This window comes from Echinops telfairi, unplaced genomic scaffold (genome assembly GCF_000313985.2).
Source record: "Echinops telfairi isolate 266 unplaced genomic scaffold, ASM31398v2 ScPeMD7_443;HRSCAF=831, whole genome shotgun sequence".
Taxonomy (NCBI): domain Eukaryota; kingdom Metazoa; phylum Chordata; class Mammalia; order Afrosoricida; family Tenrecidae; genus Echinops; species Echinops telfairi.
This window is the reverse complement of record NW_022104341.1, coordinates 11,772,581-11,789,884: the sequence shown is the minus strand read 5'-3', so window position 1 is coordinate 11,789,884 and position 17,304 is coordinate 11,772,581.

Here is a 17,304-nt window from a genome sequence, read left to right as displayed (position 1 = left end):
CATATATTTATAGGTTGAGTATTAAGAAAACAGATGAACAGTGGGCCCCTGCACAAGTATTTCCTCAACACAAGAACATTTTGTTTTAACAATTCCGCAGTCTGAGATGCTCACCTGCCTGGCACGGTCACTGAAGACAATGGGTGCACAAGAAAATGTGGTGAAGAAAGTGGATGGTGCTCGGCTACCAAAAGAATTGTTTTTTTATTTAAATTCGGTGTAAAAAACATGGTAGTTACTTTATTTTGCAGCCATTTTTCAATATATATCTTTTTAATCTCACTGGCTTTTAAAACCAATGGTTGAGTGTTTTAACATTTTGATTTGTTTTTAATCTTAGTCATTTTTTTTCATATGTTTGAAATGAACCTGTATGTCACTAAAGCCTTCAATTCCACTTCAATTTTACTTTTCCTTCTTTTATGCCACTCAGATAATTATTTAGATCCTAGGTGTAAGGAATATGGAGGATTTTTGAGATGGAGAGGCTTCACTCTCTTTTTTTAAAAAAAATTCATTTATTTATCTGTTTATTTTGGCTTTAAGAGTAGCACATCCTGTGTAGTTACACAAAATACCTCAAAATGATATCAGTAATAATATCCCTTTAAACTCTCTGTAAATGTGTTTCTCTCTCTCTCATCTTATTCTTTCTCCCTACTTTTATAATTTCCTATCCCTTCTCACTTCCTGTCCCAGTCTCTTCACATTTCTGTGTCTAGACATAATTTATTTGAACTATGGTGGCATGGTGGTTACAGGTTAGCAGTTTGGAATGACCAGCCACATTGAGAGAGAAAGATGAGATATTTTCTCCTTTGAAGAATTAAAGGCTCTGAAACCCACAGGGGCAGTTCTGCTCTCATCTGGGGCTACTGTGAGTCAGAATGGAAACCGTGGCAGTTTGTTTTCCCTTTGCAGCAGCTGCATATTGTTCCACATGTTTGTCTACATAGTAATGACCACTCCAAATGTAATTTCCTTTATATTATTTTGATTTACTACTGTAAACACTTGAGATCATTATTTTGCCCTCTTGTTGTTCACTTAAATCTTATTTCTAATTTCTAGCACATTACTCTGATGTCGTAGTGGTTATCCTCTGGGCTGCTAACTGCAAAATCAGCTGTTCAAAGAAAGCGGAAGGTTTCTACTCATAAATAGTTAGGTTTCAGAAATCCACAAGGGGAGTTCTCCCTGTCCAAAGGGGTCACTATGAGTTCAAACGGACTCCGTGGCAGTGAGTTTTGTTTTGGGGTAGCACATTAATCAGCATCTAAATAAATACATATTTGTGGAAAAAAAAGACTGGATTAAGGGGTTTAACAAGATATAAAATGTTAATTACACTACCCAGGGGTTTCATATAATTATTAAGTTAGAGTTAATTAAGATTTAGCAAGGTTTTACAAATGATACATACATATATAATTTTACCTTGCACTTGCATTCAAACAAAATGCTTCTTTGTCAGACCAACTACTTAGAAAATAATGAGAATTAATAAATTTTTGAAAATGGAAGAAAAAAGACCTTAATGATAATCATGAACTGATAAAAAAATTCATTAAAAAAATTTTAATCAATAAAGTTACCGTTAAAATACTTTTATAAATGTACAATGGGTAACATATTTTGAATGATATATTATTTGCTTATATATTCTTTATTATCTTATCTGTCTAGTACATTATTCAGTCGCTACATATCAAATATAATATTTTAACTACTATAAAAACACAACTCCTGTAATCAAAAATATCAAAGAGTTTGTCATGTTTTACTTATCCATTTTGAAATAGATTTTCTGAGGTTCAAAAGTCAATTGCTTATTAAATTGTGATATTTTTAACTTAGTGTTTAAAATTTATACTGCAAGCAAGTTTAGTTGTGTCTGTCTCTGTGCTTGTGTGTGCCAAAAAGAGTATGGCATAGGGATTTAAATTTTCTCCAGAATCTTTGGGGATAATGTGTTTTGTTATGACTATAATCTGTTATATTGAGATAATTTGGAGATCTCATATACCAAAGATCATGCTATTCTTTTTCCTTTATCTTAAACTTTTACCTAAGCCAAGGTTGAAGGTTTGATTTATCTTGATAACTGTTTCTACAGTCAAAGGTTTGGATAATCTTGCGTATCTCCCATGTGGAATAAGGAACCAAACAGGTTTCCCAGATCTCCTGTCACTAAGGAATGTGCATTTGCATAGTCTCTGCCCCTGAGAGCTTCCTGTCTCACCTTTCCCTCATGGCATTAACATCCAAACTTGAACTGTTCATGCCAATTTTCAGACCTTATCAGCCTCGAAAATGGCATCTTTACTCTCATAACAGAGGAGAAATAAAATACAAGTATATAGAAAACGGTCACTTTTGCCCAAACTGTCTTTTTACAATTTAAGATTAATGTGAAATTGCCTTAAATGTTTTGTTTCTGAAGCATGAATTTTCTAAAATAATTCTATGTATCTCCCATTTGCTATCTAAGTTTTGTTTTTCTGGAATTTTAATAAAAATAATTCTATCTGAACTCAGTCCAAGTGGAGAATTTGATAAATTTAAAAACTGTGCAAAAACAATGTAATTAGAGACCTGGATGCTTTCAAAACAAGCTCTCAGTTCCCTCCCACACAGCAGGACATAAACCAGAAAATCATTTTGACTTTGATATATAGCCTAATCTTTCATCTAAAAACATTAAAATTTCATTTTTATAAAAATCAAAATGTGCAAAGGCACAAAATGTGATCATATATTATATGGGCTGACTCAATTTACATTAATTTACACTTATGACACTAAATGAATTACAATTATATTATTGTATTTCAAAATTCAAAACTCACTCTGATGTATCATATGCCCCGTGGTAAGGCTTTTCTTAGGTCCTTCTCTTTAGACAGTTTTCCCCTCAATTTTAAGGCAGCATTAGTATAGATTAGAAATGTTTTACCTAATTTAAGAAAAAGTATTGAAATTTAGCTGAAAAAATTGAGAAAGAGAAAAGAATGAATAGCATGTTATTCTATTAGAGAAAGTTCTAATACAAAAAACAAGTTATGTGGATCCTTTCTATCTCATCCGTGTTACGAGAGAAAAATCAACAATATTTTATGTGCTTAAATGACTTATTATTTGTCGTAACATTCATCATGTCTGCTAAGTATTTCTAGCTTCCGTCCACTTTATTCCAACTCAGAGTGAATGGTGTATAACCAAATTATCGATAACCTGAGTTTTCTTGTGCTGTCACTACCATCTCTGCTATGTTTTAACCCATTGGTGCAGTCACTGTCAATACATCTCATTAAAAGTTGTTTGTTTGTGTTTTCTTTTTGGGCCTCCCAACTGCCTCTCTTCCCAACTGCTACAGTCCAGTCACCTATGCGCATTCCCTCCTGAGAGGCCTGTGCTACATACAAGCTGCAACAAATCTGACCTGGAAAATACTGGGGACACATTTGGATCTCTTTTTCCATTGCTGCGCATCTGTAGGCTAAAAAACTCTCATCTGAGACCTATGCTAATGATTCAAAGTGAATTCATTTGCATGTAAATATAGATTGTTACCCAGAAATATATATATATACTTGTTTATTTGTCATCAGTTCTCTAGTGCACCAAGCATAATCTCCCTTCTGATAACATGTTTGTGATGATTAGGGATTATGTCAACTAGACACTCCTTGTTAGGGGTTGAATCAAAACCATCAATCAAATGGTAGCTTGATGACACCTTTTTAGGGGGGTGACCTTTTGTTTAAGAGTAAGATCAAACTGAGATGATTCCTCTCGCCACTTTGCCTTCTTCCTCACTGGAACTTTGTGTCTGCTTCCAGGGGCACCTGCATGTAAATACAATGACACAATGGACAAGGGGCTACTTTCTAAAACCTATACAAAATTGCAAGTCTTCTTAAGAGCTGTAGACACCCTGCCAGGCATCCATGCACCTTGTATCCACTCTGCACTCACTGGCCTGGGACCTCCCTGCTTCACCTTTCTGGGTCATTGGTTTGCAACTACCTGATTCTGAAGGGGTTCTGGCCAGCATCAGATCTACGGACTTGAGTTGGGCTAGGCTGACACCTTCTTGATGTAAAGTTGCTTTTAATATAAAGTTCTTTCTTCTAATAGTTGATTGCAAGATAAATTCTCACCATCTTCACTTCAAAAGAATACTTAGATTGCACTTCTTCCAAGATAGTTTTCTTCCTTCTTCTGTTAATATTCTCTGCCAAGATCAGAATTTGAAAATAACAATTATTCTTAGGTCTTTCTTCGTCAGCCAGCCTTCACATGCACGTTAGACCACTGCTGACATTGGGGACTGCATCAGGTGCATCTTAGTTCTCAAAGTGACAGTTTTCTTTGTTATCAATTCTTCTACTGATGGTCATTTTCCCAGCACTTTCTTGCAATTGTGACTAGTGCTGTGATGAACATGGTTATGTATATGTTTTCCATGCTATGATTCTTTCTTCTTTAGAGAATATACATGGATCTTATGGAATTTCTATTCCCAGTTGCTTAAGATAGATCCATATCACTTTTCACATTGCTTGTACATATTTAGAGTCCCACCAGCAGTGTGTGAGAGTTATACACCCTCTCCAAAATTTGTTGTTTTCTGTTTCTTTCTCTTTCTAAAGTGGCTGCCATTGGTGGTGTAATGTGGTGCCTGAATCTTGCTTTGATGCGCATCTCCCAGATGACTAATGATCATAAACCCTTTCCATATCTTTGTTAAGGATCTGGATGTCACCTTTGGTGAATTGTTTGTTAATGCCCTTTGCTCTTTTAAAATTAGATCATTCATCCTTTTTTCATATAGATTTTAGAGAGTAACCCCTTGTCCGCTGTGTCATTGTGGAAAACATTTTCCCATACTGGGGTTCTTTTTTCACTCTTTTGATGATGTCTTGTGATGCACATAAGTGTCCTGTTTTTAGTAGATCTCAGATATCTATTTTGTCTTCAACTTGTGTTCTTCCTTTATTATATATGCAATTCTGCATATACATATATGTTCTATAATCAGGTCCTTCATTTGTCCCTATTTTCTCATTGTTGATGTTTACAGCCCTGGGATTTACATTTATGTATTTGATCTATCTTGAGTTTATTTTTGTACATGGTTATATCTATTCAGATTAAAAAAACTGATCCATACAATGAAATACCATGCACCACTAAGAACAATGATAAAACCATGTACCATGGAAGGACCTGGAGAACATTATATTGAGAGAATATTAGTCTATCTCAAAAAGACAGGTATTGTACCGGGCTACTGATGTATATATAGAAAAAAAACCCCAGATTTTTATACCAAAGGAAAGAGATTTTGGAGATTGCCAAGGAGGGGAGGACAAAGGAGAGAAATGAAGCAATCAATGAGATTTAAGACTATTAACTTTAATGAAGAGGGGATGGTAGTCCATAAGAGGGAAAAAGAAAGGCAAAGGGAGGACTGGTGTTACTATTGCAGGGAGTGATAATGATAATTAATTTAATTGTGGAATACAAAATTGATGATCTTAAAAGTAAAACAGCCACATGATTCACAATAAAAATTGTTTAAAAAGTGACAGCTTTGCTTTCGATTCTTTCACTGTATTTTATAACAGATTTGCTCAATGCAATAAGCCCTTTTATGTCTTGACTGCTGTTTCCATAAGCATCAATTCTGGATCGAAATAAAATGATACTTTTGACACTTAAATCTTTTATTCACTTATCATGATGTAAATTATTTGTGGTATTAAGTTAAATTTGGAGGGTGAGGGAGCCAGCCCCCACCCGCTGCTACTACCTATGGGTTCAGTAAGCACAATTGTACGGTTGATATATATATATTATATTAAAGTCATCGAGAGCATGAGAGATAAAAGAGATATTACAATGATGCAGCCAGACACATTACATGGTAGCATTGCTCACCTCCACCCCACTTGGTGGTCCTCGTGGGGGAACCCAGCTATGAGCACCCTTGGGGACCGAGAACCGGGAAGCCTCTCTTGGCCCGGGATCCAGAGAGGGCCCCGGGAATTGGGGAGAGCCTTCAGTACCAGAGCCTCCTTTCTTTATTGCTAACCATGCATTATATCACTTTAGGGGGACATGATTACAGAATCACAGGTCACAGGAAGGGGCAGTACAATAGGCATACACATTGTAGGAAGGTGATCTATGATAGGTATAAGAGTAACAGGAAGGGATGAGCTAGGAGTGTGCCTATAGGTATGGGAAGGTCTAGGGGTATACATGTTAACAGATGGGCAGACCCTAGATTCATGATGGCAGTCTAATCTTGTTCATCGTTGGGCGGGTTTGATATCTCTGGTGTCTCCTATAAGGAAACAGACAACTACTATCCTTATCAGAAGGGAGTGGGCCCTACTTGTTGTGGGTTAAACAGTGGTGTCTGCTTGGTCTAGACAGCTGATAACTCTCAGGGAGAAGGACCCCCAATCTGCTCCTGATGACCTCCAAGTGTACAGTCATTCTCAAGCAGCTACATCTGGCCTATATTTGGGGGAGACAGCTTGAGAGAAATCCTTCTGTTTCTCACACTTATTGGTCCAGTTTTGAGGATTTTGCTTTTTTATATGTTGATATTTAATTCATACTGAAGGCTGTAGTCTCTGATGATCACCCGTAATTACATCAGGTCCTCTTTAGTTTCAGCAGCCAAGATTGCATCATCTGAATATTACAGACACGATGTTCATGGTCTCCTCCAGTCCTGATGGCCAATTCTTCCTTATAAGGTGCAGATACTTGGATTATTTTCTCACCATGTAGATTGAACTAGTATGGCAAATAGATACAACTCTGATATGAAGCATTTTTTATTTTAAACAATGCAATATCCCTTTTATCTATTCTTTTCGAAATAACATAAACCAAGGAAAACAAGAAATGTAGAATTCCTCAATGAAGGGTTAGAAAGATGCAAATATTACCTTCAATACTGCATATACATAGAGGAAGGATATTTTCAAAAACAATAGCTTCACATTTTGACTTTTTTTCAAAAGTGGGATTCTTATTTGCCCTCATATATTCCAATTTCTCAGATTGATTACTCATTCATATTTAATAACTGTGATGAAAAAGTCCAACTCAGATGCACACCTTTTACACGCAGCATCCACTTGTCATATTCAAACAAGTCTATTGATCTATGTATTGGGATCACATTAACACAACTAAATATTCTGAAACTTAAATTTTTGCAATGTTACCCATCATTTGTTATGAGCCATCTATTAGATTTTCTTTGCCTACTCAATAAAACATAGGATAACATTAATCCAGCAATGTTGGCAACATTCAAATATAAACAGGAAACAAAACTTTTAGGGGGAATGTAAAGTGACTCTACTGGTAGGAATATAAAATAATGTAAACACTGTGAAAAATGTATGATGTTTTCTTTTAGGACCAGTGGTGTGAGTGGTGATACTGGGAGGGCAGAGGAGAATGGGTTGGAAAAGGGGAACTGATTACAAGGATCTACATGTGACATCCTCCCTGGGAGATGGACAACAGAAAAGTGGGTGAAGGGAGACATCGGACAGGCAAGATATGACAAAATAATAATTTATAAATTATCAAGGGCTAATGAGGGAGGGGGGGAGGGGAGGGAGGGGAAAAATGAGGACCTGATGCTGGGGGATTAAGTGGAGAGCAAATGTTTTGAGAATGATGAGGGCAATGAATGTACAAATGTGCTTTACACAATTGATGTATGTATGAGTTGTGATAAGAGTCGTATGAGCCCCTAATAAAATGATTTTTAAAAAAAGAATGCTAACAAAAATTTAAAAAATAAAAAAATAATTACACGAATAACCATAAAAATGGTGGAAATAGAAATTTCAATGACCTAATGATGCTACCGATAATGATATATACTAGAAAAAATATAAGCTGTAACACAAATGGTATTATGATATACATATTCATCAGAGCATTATTCATAATAGAAAAAACTGTAAACAATTAAAATACAAAAGTTAATGTTTCAAAACAAAATGTACATGAATTGTTTAATGGAAAATGAACTAGCATGATAAGGTTTCATTCATATCACAATTATAAAAAACAAAGATACATGTAAACAACTTTCTGGTATTCTTTGCTGTTTATCAAGATCCAGCTGATATCCCCATGTCATGTTCCATGAATTCTTCTAACTCCAGCTTGAATGCACTGCCATTCATTGTCAGATTGCTCGGTGAGGCCCTTCCTCCCTTTCACAGCCCTGCCACTTTACTAAGCACGACGTCCTTCTCCAGGGACTGATCTCTCCATACAAACTATCCCAAATATGGAAGATCAAGTCTTGCCATCCTGGCCTGAAAGGACCACTCTGGCCTTACTTCCAACATGGATTGGTTTACCTTTTTTGCTGTCCATGATACTTTCAGTATTCTACTCTAGCATCACAATTAAAATGCATCAAATTTTCTACTGTCTTCCTATTTATGTAATTCATGCATATGAGACCATTGAAAATACAATGGCTTATATCAGGCAAACTGTAGTCCTCTAAGTAACATCCTTCTTCTTTCATACTCTAAAGAGGTCTTGTGCAGCAGATTGACCGAATGCAATGTCTCTGATTTCTTGATGGCTGCTTCCATGAACATTGATTAAGGATCCAAGCCTTTCACAAATTCAACATTTTTCCATTTATCATGATTTCACATATTGATCCAATCCTGAGGATTTTGATTTCTTGTACATTGAGTTGTAATCCATACTGAAGGCCACAATCCTTGATTTTCACCAGCAAATGCTTCAAGTCCTCCTTACTTTCAGCCAGCAAGGATTTGTCATCTCCATACAGTATGTTGTCAATAACTCTTCCTCCAATCTTGTTGCCACATTCTTCTTCATATAATCTAGTTTCTTTGATGATTTGCTCAGTACACAGATTGGACAAGTATGTTGAGAAGATGCAACTCTGATGCATTCCTTTCCTGATATTAAACCATGAAGCATACCCTTATCCTGCTAACACAGCAGCCTCTTGATCCATGGACATGTTGAGAATGAGCACAATAAAGTGTTCTGGAACTCTCATTCTTCTAAAGATTATCCACTGTTAATTATGGCCCACACAGCTGAATACTTTGCATAGTCAGTGAAGCACAAGTAAACATCTTTCAGGTAGCCTCTGCTTGGGGCCCTTGTCCATCTGACTTCAGCAATGGCAGCCCTCATTCCATGTCCTCTTTGCAATCCAGCCTGAATCTCTGGTAGTTCCAACAGTTATTGGGTAATCGTCAGCAAAATCTCACTTGTGTGTGTTATCAATGCCATTATTCTATAGCTTGAGCATTCTCTTGTGTCACCTTCCCTTGGAATGGGCACAAATATGGTGTGGTCCAGTTTGTTGGTCAAGTAAATGCCTTCTAAATTTCCTGGCATAAATGAGTGAATGCTTCCAGTGCTTGTTCAGCTTGCTGAAGCATTTCAATGGATATTCCATCAATTCCTGGAGCCTCATTTTTGCCTCATGTATTTAGTGCAGTTTGAAATTCCTCTTGTTTATAAGCTAGCTCCTGATATAGTGCAATGTTGACTAGCTCTTTTTGGTAAAGTGACTGTGTATTCTTTCCATCTTCTCTTGACGCTTCTTGCATTATTTAATATTTTGCTCATAGGACCTTTCAGGATGGCAATTGGAGGCTTGACATTTTTCTTGAGTTCTCTCAGTTTCAGGTTTGCTCCTCCATTTTGTCTCTCTAATTCTAGGTCCTTTCACATTTTTAGAACAATACCTGGCTTTGTCTTCTTGAGTTTCCCTTTGAAATTTTCTTAGACTAATTTCTTTCTTCTATTTGCTTTGGCTGCTCTACAATTAAGAGAAGTTTTCAGAGTCTCTTGTGAAAACTGCTTGGAATTTTTCTTTCTTTCCTGACTTTTTGGAGAACGTTTCTGTCTTCATGAGTGATTGTCTTGATGTCCTCCTACAGCTCATCAGGTCTCCCATTATTAGTTGTTGGTTCTTGAGATATTATCAAAATTCATGTGCGATAGACTCATGTGTGGTTGCATTTAGGCTCATGTTGGCTTGTTTTAATTTTGTAGAGCTTCGTCATGAACTTACACGTAGTATTAAATTAAACAGAGGGGGTGTGTGGGGCCATCCCCCCACCACAACTACTACTAATACTACCCACAGGTTCAGTAATGCACAATTGTATGGTTGAGATATATAAGTATTATATTAAAGTCATTGAGAGCATGAGAGATAATACAATAATACAGTCAGACATATTACATGGTATCATTGCTCACCTCTGCCCCGCTTGGTGGTCCTCGTGGGGGGGGGAACCCGGCCGCCGAAGCAGGAGCCACCTCCCTCATGGGAGCAGCCGCCCTCATCCTTCTCCCTTATGGGAGCAGCCCTCCCGAGAACCAGAGAGCCTCCTTATTTATTGCTAACCATGCATCATATTACTTTAGGGGGATCTGATTACAGAATCATACATCACAGAAAGGGGCAGTACAATTCATTCTTGAACAGGTTTGACCATTCTGGTGTCTCATACAATAAAACAGACAATTACTATCCTGGGAGGCATGCAAGCCCCCTGATAGCACATAACAACGTACGTCACAGGGCGGGGTTGTAACATAGGCAATACAAGCAATAGGAGGGGGATGACCTACAGGTGAATGCGCAATAGTAAGAGAAGGAAATAGGGGAGCATGTATGGCAAGATGGGTGGACCCTGGACTCGATAAGCTTAGTCATCCTAGAGTGGTCCCAGGCTTGCCTTTAGGCACTCCTCCAAGGGAACAATGTCAGAAGGAAATGGGCCCTATTTGTTGTGGGATAAACAGTGGTGTCTGCTTGATCTAGACAGCTGATACCTCTCAGTGAGAATGACTCCCAATCCTCTCTTGATGACCTCCAAGTGTACAGTCATTCTCAAGCAGCTAAGTCTGGATTTGGGGGAGACAGCTTGAGAGAAATCCTTCTGTTCTCCACACTTACATATGAGTAATTGATGGACTGTTCCACAGCAGGAATCTGGTCTGGCTTTAGCTGCTGATATTGAGCTTCTCCATCATATTTTACCAGAGATATAGTCAATTTGATATCTGTTATTCCATCTGGAGAAGTTCATGTGAATAGTCAACTTGTGAGTTGCTGAAACAAAGTATTTGCTCTAAAAAAGTGATGGTTTTGCAAAATTCTATCATTTGATCCAGATGCATTTCTTCTTCTTTTTTCCCCCCCCCAGATCCATTTCTATCACTAAATCCATGTTTTTCAAATACCGTTCATTCCTGTTTGTTTCCAAGTTTTGTATTTCAATCACCAATATTTATCAATGCATCTGGATTGCATTATTTGATCAATTTATGACTGAAGTTGTTGGCATAACTCCCATTTCTTCATCATTAGCATTTGTGGTTTGTGCATAAATTTGAAATAGTTCCATTGATTGCATTTCCTTGAAGGGTTATAGATATAATCCTATCACAGTCGATATTTTACTTCATGATGGATTTAGCAAGATCCTTTCATATGATGAATGCCTCACCATTCTTCTTGTTTTAGTCCCTGCATAATAAATTATATGATTTTTGATTCAAAATGGCCAATATCAGTCCATTTCAGCTCACTAATGTCTAGAAGTGCAATCTATATGAAAAAAAAAAGTATCAAAATAAAAAGAGGAAATTGATGTTGTGAAATATTTCCGTTTACTTGGATCCACAATCATTGATCATGGACACAGCAGTCAAGAACTCAAATTACACATTTCCTTAGTTAAAGCTGCTGTACAAGACCTCTGCAGAGTGTTAAAGAGCAGGAGCATGGAGAGTCCATTCAGATTTCTTATCCCTCAAAGCTAAATAGTGGTCTAAGTGGCTTTAAAAAGGAGAAAAAATTGAAATGGAGTTTTTAGTGACAAATACATTCATTTTTAAACAAACAAACAAAATAAAGTGTTAAGGGTAAAGACAACTATAATGTGACTGATTCAAGGCATGGTTATTTCAATCACATCATATGCATATGAATGTGAAAGCTGGATAGTGAATAAGGAAGAATGAAGAAAAGTTATGCATTGCACTTGAATTATAGTTATAATGTTGTTGAAGGATATTCAAAGAATTCATGGACCACCAGTAGATCAAATAAAGCTGTCTTGAAACAAGTAGAGACAGAATGCTCTTTAAAAGTAAAGCTGGTGAGAGTTAGCCTCACATACTTTGGGCATGCTATTAGAAAAGTACGGTTCTTGGAAGTCAGCTAAGAACGGTGTCAAAGAGATGGGCAGACACTGTGGCTGCAGCAGTGAGCTCAAAGAGAACAACAGCAAGGTTGGCCCAGGACCATGCAATGGGTGTTTCCTTCAGTGTCCATAGGGTCCCTATGAATTGGAATTGACTCAATGACACCTAGCTGCAACAATGTACATATCGATATTTCCTAACATAGGACAAAGTCATGTTCTTGTGATCCTCTCATACATCGACTCTAAAGTAAGTCAAATACATTTTTAGGTTTATTTTTATTACTTTTTATTATCAGTATTTTTATAATTCAGATCAGAATTATTTTTAGAGGTTGGATACATTATGTATAAACTCAGTTATATATGAACACACACACACACACGCACACTCACGCACACGCACACACACACACACACACATATATTAAAAATAAATAAATAAATAATGGAGAAAAGAATGGGGGGATGTTCCCACTTTGTCAATTGTGGTAATAACTCCACTTCCGCTGGTTTTGAATCACTTGGATGAGACCTAGGCATGGGGATAGCAGTTCTACTCAGTATATAGTGGGGTTTTCCTATGATCCTTACTTTTTTCATCTAATTCACAGTAACATCTTTCTCCTTAACAATATGTGCCTATGGACCTTAGTAATGCAATTAACTTTGTTTCAAGCAATTGAAATATTGTAATATTTGTAAAACTAACTTTGTGGGTAAATGTGTAGAAGAGTAGATCATAAACTTGAACATCAGTGGGTGAGCATCTCAGAACTATAGCATCAAAAATTACATGCTGAAATATTGCATGTAGACATATTTGTAGTGGTAATATATATTAAAAACAAACAAACAAAAGTAGTATGATTCTGTAAATGTGGCTTAAAGTAACTCTAATTGTAATCAAGGATTACTTATAAACCTAAGAATCTGCAGGTACATTTATAGGTATGTGTTAGTAGTTTCTCTAAGTTTCAAATTAGAAACATTTTCTTAAATTAGGACTAAATATTCAAAATATGTAGCAGACTAAAAATGTTAATGGTAGAAATATAATCACATGAGAACAGCTTGTAAAGCATTTAGAATAAATAATTGAAATATATTGTAATGCAATTAAGGATTAATTGATGCAAATGCATGCTCATTTTGGATCCTTGAGATATTTTTCTTTCATCATAAAAACAAATAACGCAAAGACTCAACAGAAACTAAATAAAGAGCAACAACTGATTTATAAAATAATAAAATTAAAAATTATTAACTCAAAAAATAATGAACCCAGTTATTGTTTGATTCACCTACAGTTAAATTAAAAATACAAACTTCACCCAATTATTCCTCTTTACTTTATTGCCGATCAGTTTCAGTGTTTCTTCTGGAGGTCTTATTGTGGATGCTCATTGTTAAGTTCAACAATATATACCAAAATCAAGTTCACTGCCATTGCGGCAATTCTGACACATAGCGATTCTATAGGACAAGGTAGAATTGTTCCTGTGAGTTTCCCAGACTATAACTATTTGCAAGAGTAGGAAGCCTCATCTTTCTCTTGTCACCAACATGTAGATAATTTTATTTTCTTTTGGACTAGTGAAACTGTAATCATTCTTTGGATTTGCTTAGTAAAATCAAATTTCATTCATATTTCAATTTGTTGTTTAAAAGAAATAATTGAAACAAGATAAAGGCAGTAATATATTTTCAAGCCTAAGTCATAAAAATAAGTTAATGTGTTTCAAGCATTTTAATAGAAATGTATTAACCTTAGCCAGCACCCTGTCTGATGTATTTATAATTGTTTGAGACAACAATTCTAAGATGAATATGATGAATGTAGCAGGGTAATGAATTATCAAAGACAGCACATTTCAGCCCTTGTATTACACAGAACATCTATTGTTTTCCTCACATATGTAACTTCCTGAGTTACAAGTCCCATTAATCAATGAGTTATTACAAGATGTATCATTATTTAATAGGTGCTTTTTCTCAGTGAGTGATGCAGGTAAAGTCCAAACAGCAGTCAATCCCAGGAGAGTACCAGTGAGATATTTACAAATTAATGAGATCCCAAAGCAGACAGGTTCGATCCATAATAACAGGGAGGTCATAAAAATAGACAAGGTTTCAGGTAAAAAGTGACTTTAATAATATCTAATATGAGAATTTGAATAGTAGATAGGGGAAATTAGGAGAGATAAAAATTCCCCAGCTCTACTTACAGCATTTGAAGTGGAACTAGTATCATAACATATACCTAATATCACTAAGCAACTCTAAGAAAGTAATTCTACCACATTTTGTATTGTTTCAGTATGTCTAGAAGAGATGATAGGTTTTAGTATATATAAAACAGAACATATATACATCTCCATGAGTGTTGCTGGGTAGCTTTAAATTTAATTGTCAAATAATTATATGACCAGACCCAGTATATAACGGGCAGTCATATAAAGTAGAAAAGTATTTTTAATGCACAGTTTTAAAATTTATATAAATATCAGTTCACTCAATTGATATTTAAGCCCATCTATTCAAAATCTTCTCCATAATCATCAAAAAAGATGTCACTTCAATATTTTATGTTAAATATTTTAAGATGATTTTTTTGTGAATTCTATTATTAGTTTTGCTTTTATTTTATACTCATAAGTGCAGACAAAATGATATTCACACAATTTGTGTGAGATAAAACCAGTTCCAAGGAATGGAGCATTATAATTTTATAAATCTGTTTTCCTTTATGATATTTTTCATGATTTAAAGCCAAGAAAAAAAATTCATCAGACTTGTATATTTTTATCATACCTATTCAATCTACATGTTCAGGAAATAATGTGAGAAACTGGGCCACATGAAGAAAGTAATTGAATTGGAGCAGTGTGAATATAAACCTGGACATAACGGAAACAAAAATTTTCATTTGGGCCAGTAAATAATATTGTGTTAGGCCTGGTTTACTAGAGAAATAAATCGAGTGATACTACTATATGTGTAAGAAAGAGCTTTATTATCAAGAAGTAATTGTATATAAGGAAAACGTTCCAGCCCAGTCTAACTCAAGTTCATAAGTCCAATACTAGTTCATAAATCCCTCTTCAGACTCATGAAGCTGCAGGCAATAATGAAGGATGCTGCAATGTCACAGGGTGATGGGTGCAAATTCCTGTGGATACAATGGTGGTGGCAGCATCTCCAGGGCTCTGGCAACAACCAGGGTTCCTCATCAGGAAGGTGAAGGCCAAGCACGAGAAGGGGAGGTTCATAAGGCTATCTTTATGAGAAGGTCACACCCACAAAGAGGCACCATCAGGTTGTAACCGGATTGATGGGTTGAATACCACCCCAAATGTTATGTCTTCAAGTTGACTGGAAATTAAGTAGCTACTACAGATATCTTGATAAATGAAGAACCTATTGAATTTGTCAATTATTTCATTTTACTTAGATCCACAATTGATGTCCAGAGAACAGCAGTTAAGAAAGTAAATGTGTTGGATTGGGAAAATATGATGAACAAAACTTCTTTACAGAATTAGAAGTAAACAAGTCACCTTGAGAACTAGTTTTTGACTCACACTGTTATTGTCTAGCACTTCATGTACATGCGGACAATGAAGTCTAGTTATGAATTAAACACTTTGAATTATGGTGTTGGCAAGAATTTTATTATACTACTGACTATTGGAAAACTCAAAGAACTGCAGTCAGAATATTCCTTAAAAGAAAGGATAGTGAGAGTTTGTCTTACATACTTTGGACATGCCATCAGCCAACAAATGTGTATGGAGCATAATTCTTTTCTGACATACATAGGGTCCCCTAAATCAGTCAATTAAATGACAATTGTTTATATACATGTGTGCGTATTCTATACATTATAATTCTGAGTTTTTTCAGATCCTCAAGATGTATTCTTAATGAATCTTTCTGCTACTTATATGTATTTAGTATTTTGTTTCTGACTGCTAGAGCAGTGGCCGGTAACCACAAGGTATTTTAAAACCACCAGCAGACTGTGGGAAAAAGACAAGGCTTACTAGTCCCATAAAATTTCACAGTTTCAGAAACTCACAGGGGCGGTTTACTGTGACCTAGAGTGTCATAATGAGTCAAAGTCTACTTGATGGAAGTAAGTAATGCCCCTTGAGGGAAAAGATGAGGCTTTCTATTCCCATAAAGAGTTACAGTGTTAGAAATCCACAGGGGCATTTTTAATCTGCCCTATATGGTTGAAATGAGACAGATTCGACCCTGGCAGTATTTGATTTTTGGAGTTTAATGACCCATGATGTCGCCTAACACAGTGTAATCATTCTATAATGGGATCTGCTATGAGCAACCCATTAATTTTAAGAATATGGTGGGATACAATAGCCTTACTTTAATCACAGCTCTGACCCAATTGATTGAAGTAAGGATCCTTTGAGGTGTGGATGGCTGCCAATATAAGTGGAAAATGTAGAAAAGCTTGCTTGCTTTTTCTGCCGATTCTGGACCCTGCATCTTGCTACATAAGCTACAGTTCTGTAGAATTGAGCCAGTGCCCTGACATTACCTGCCAAACCTTGGAATTGACAGTAGCCTGCCATCTTACCTGGTGAAATTGATTTATTTGCCTCTACAGCCATAGGCCTGCCATCTTCCTACTAATCTTGGTTTGATCATTCCCCATAGGTCCTTCAAATCAGAAGCATCCTAAAGCCTAGTATCTGTAGAATGAATTTAAAACTTGCCAGGTTCTACAAAATGTATGAACCATACTCTTGGATATCTATACCATATATGAACATATATATGTAATATAGAAATAAAAAAATCAATATAGCTGTCACATATATAAAAGTAATATACACACATACACACATTCTGAGTCTGAATTGAGAGAGAGAGTGTGTGTGTGTGTGTGTGTGTGCGCGTGTGCGTGCGCGCGTGTGTATTTTCAGTTGCTTTGTTTCTACACAGAACCCAAAAAACCCATCCAGTATGAAATATTTACTACTAAGAGTAGTTCAGAAGAAAC